The following is a 3,834-nucleotide window of genomic DNA, read 5'->3' on the forward strand; positions in this document are numbered from 1 at the left end:
GTGTTGACCCAGAGGAACACCTCGCCTCCGCCGCTACCGCCGACATGGTGCAGGCTCTAGCCTAGATGAAGTCCCCCAGCGACTACCCCCCAGGACTTAACAGGTAAGATCTGACTAGCTAAATCTTACCAATACCACTTGCAATGGCTAAGATTTGTACGGTTGATGTATTAAGCATGTTCGTGCCATGTTTATTTCAGTACAACACACTATGTGATGTTCAAATATTACCGTGTTCAGCTCAATTTCACCAATACCAACAACAAACTTACAATACATGACTCAGGATATCACTAGAGATGCTGCCCATTTGCTATTTTTAGTGGATGCTAACCCTGTTGCCCTTAACATGCCTGCCCATGTACTTGCGCAGGGTCATAACGGCCGATGCTTTTGTTTGCCGTCGAGGTGAGCTGCATCCCATGTCTTACAGTATTTCACATAATTTGTGCAATTGCAGTTTAACTACTACCCATTTACTGGTTGCCTGTAGGTACACATGTCAGTGGCACTGATCCACGCTTCGTCCCGGAGGAACAGCTCGCCTCCGCCGTCGTTGACTTTGGGCGAGCTCTGGCCAAGATGAAGTGCCCCAACAACTACCTCTCAGGACTTACCAAGTATGTACTCACCAGTTCAATCTTACCAATACCAGTTGCAATTAATGGCTATGTTCTATATGGTCGATGTATTAAGCATGTTCTAGTAAACATGCCTAACATGTTTTTGCTACTATCCCTACCTTTTTATAGACATCTGGGCCATTCTCTGCTCTGTCAGCACCTGCCTTGTGATGTTTAACTATGTCAATTGCATTTTTATCAGTATCGGTTTCAATGTCTATTAAGCCTATGGCAATTAACTGTTGAATCCATTTTTAAACAGTTGCATTTCAACAGCTACAAACTTACAAAACATGACTTATGATGTTGTTAAGCCTGTTGCAATTAACAGTTGTATCCATTTTTAATCAGTCCATTTGCTACCATGCTACTCTCCGCAATGAAGATATACTAGAGATGCCGCCCATTTGCTTCTTTTGGTGGATGCTAAGCCTGTTGTACTTAACATGCTTGTCCATGTACTTACGCAGGGTCATAACGACCGATGTTGTTGTTTGCCATCAAGGTTAGCTGCATCCCATGTCTTACAGTATTTCAAAACATTTGTGCAATTGCAGTTAAACTTCTACCATTTACTGGTTGCCTGTAGGTACACATGTCAGTGGCACTGATCCACGCTTCGACCCGGAGGAAGAGCCCGCCTCCGCCGCCACTAACTTTGGGTGGGCTCTGGCCAAGATGAAGTGCCCCAGCAACTACCTCTCAGGACTTACCAAGTATGTACCCACCAGTTCAATCTTACCAATACCAGTTGCAATTAATGACTATGTTTTGTACTGTCGATGTATTAAGCATGTTGTAGTAAACATGCCTAACACGTTGGAGCTATTTTCCCTACCTTTTTATAGACAATTGGGCCATTATCTTCTCTAGCAGCACCTGCCCTGTGATGTTTAACTCTGCCAATTGCATTTTTATCAGTATCGGTTTCAATGGCCATTAAGCCCGTTGAAATTAACAGTTGTATCCATTTTTAAAGAGTTGTATTTCAATGGCTACAAACTTACAAAACATAAATTAGGATGTTGTTAAGCCTGTTGCAATTAACAGTTGTATCCATTTTTTAATCCATCCCTTTGCCACCGTGCTACTCTTTTGAAAGAAGATATCACTACAGATGTTGCCGTTTTATTACCATTTGCTATTTTTGGTGGATGTTAACCCTGTTGTAGTTAACATTGGCTTTCCATGTACTTACACGGTGCTACAATGGGCGATGTTGTTGTTTGCCGTCGAGGTAAGCTGCATCCCATGCCTTATACACCATCTATTCCTAAATATAAGTATTTTTAGAGATTCCAATATAGACTACATAAGGAGCAAAATGAGTGAATCTAGATTCTAATCTAAACTATATCATTATTCTATATACATCCGTATGTAGTTCATATTGAAATCTCAAACAAAAATACTTGTACTTAGGAACATAGGTAGTTGTATTTTACATCATTTGTGCAATCTCAGTTTAGCTTCTAACATTTACTGGTTGTTTGTAGGTACATATATGAGGGGTACTGATCCACGCTTCGATCCCTTTTGCGTATGGGGCAATGAGATATTCATGAACAAGCGTCAAGTGAGGAAACTAAGAAAGATTGTTAGGTGAAAGAAACAGGTGAGTGGAATTAAGCTCTTTATTTACACTTTGTCGAAGATAACAGTGAACTTTAGGATGGTAAGTAATGTGTTGCCTTTTCCCCCTGCCCAAAACAAGTTACTCTATTAGACCTCAGTATCTGATATTTTTCTCTTTTCAGTGGTTTCCAAAGCTATTTACTGATGATTACCTTGCAAACTACATGACCGGAGTGGAGGCAACTAAGGTTAAAGTATATAATTCATGCTACCATGATAATGCTCTACAAGTCTTCCTGAAGGCGGTGAAGGATGGGCGGGCGATCGTCACAAGGGGTTGGACAATAGTGGTTCGTGCCTATGGCATGCAGGAAGACACATTATGGGATTCCGCTTCTTCAACACCGTCGGCAGTCAAAATGATTTACACTTGTCTCTTCACCTTTACAGCCTTTAAATACTACGGTTCATCATAGTTAATTGCTACCTAATCCTGTAATTACTGAACATATTGTACGAGCAATTTTATTTATGGATTCATTGTTGAACCATTGTGCTTTGAATTTGAATTGCACGTTTCGTATTTCAAAATTTCCAATAATAATAATAAATTACAGGCAAAAATAAAAATAGAACAGACGGTCATGGACCTTTGCAAACGGTTCTAGTAGTAAAAGTGATTGCGATGGATAGCCCAATGCCACACAGTTTTCTACATCAAATCGTGTGTGATGTAGTTAATAAAAGCAAACAATTAACCAAGGTAGAGCGTGTGTGATAGTTACACCTTTCACACATGAGCGTATACATAAAATCGTGTGGGATGTACATCCGAACGGAAACATATTGGCAATAAGCTTAGCAAGCTTATTAGTTTTGTCCTGTTTGGCGTTGAAATCCTCCAATGCTTGTTGTTGCACCAGAAAGTATGCATCTGGATGCTCCAGGGACTTCCGCAGTCCTTCCGCTTCTTGTCGCAGCATAGCTGATCGATGTCTTTCAGCTTGTAGTTGAGACTTAAGAAACTGAACTGATTCAGACAATGAGTTTGAATAGCTTGTGCAAGCGGTAGTGGACAGTAACTCGAACAGTAAACCAAGACAGGACTTTGGGGTTGTCTCACTGTCTTCAAGATAGTTTTCCTTAGCTGTTTTATCAGCTTTGTTGGAGACCAACAAGGATGTCTCACTATCCTGAACCTTATCTGCATTACTTCCTTTACCATTGCTTAATAAGGCACTCTTCCCTAATATTCTTTCAGCATTCTAAAAGAAGAAACAAGCAGACACATAACAGGGTTAGCATGTACTAGTATATGAAACTCATTTTGGTGAACCAATTCATTAGTAAGGTGGACAAGATTAAACTACCAAGTCTTATATTGCCAGGTAGTACATTATAAAAGCATCAAACAAACATATATCTATGTCCTATGGTCACTGCATTGTCTTGCCAAATCAAAATAGAGACATGGTTCAAATCATATCAGTTCATGAGAAAGCAACACTGAAATAATACAAAGCATGGTAAACTACATGGCACAACAAGATTTCAGATGGGTACCTGATACGTCTCCAACATATCTATAATTTTTGATTGCTCCATGCTATATTATGTAACATCCCAAAATTCTAAA

Source organism: Triticum dicoccoides, chromosome 6A, assembly GCF_002162155.2.
Source record: "Triticum dicoccoides isolate Atlit2015 ecotype Zavitan chromosome 6A, WEW_v2.0, whole genome shotgun sequence".
Lineage (NCBI taxonomy): Eukaryota > Viridiplantae > Streptophyta > Magnoliopsida > Poales > Poaceae > Triticum > Triticum dicoccoides.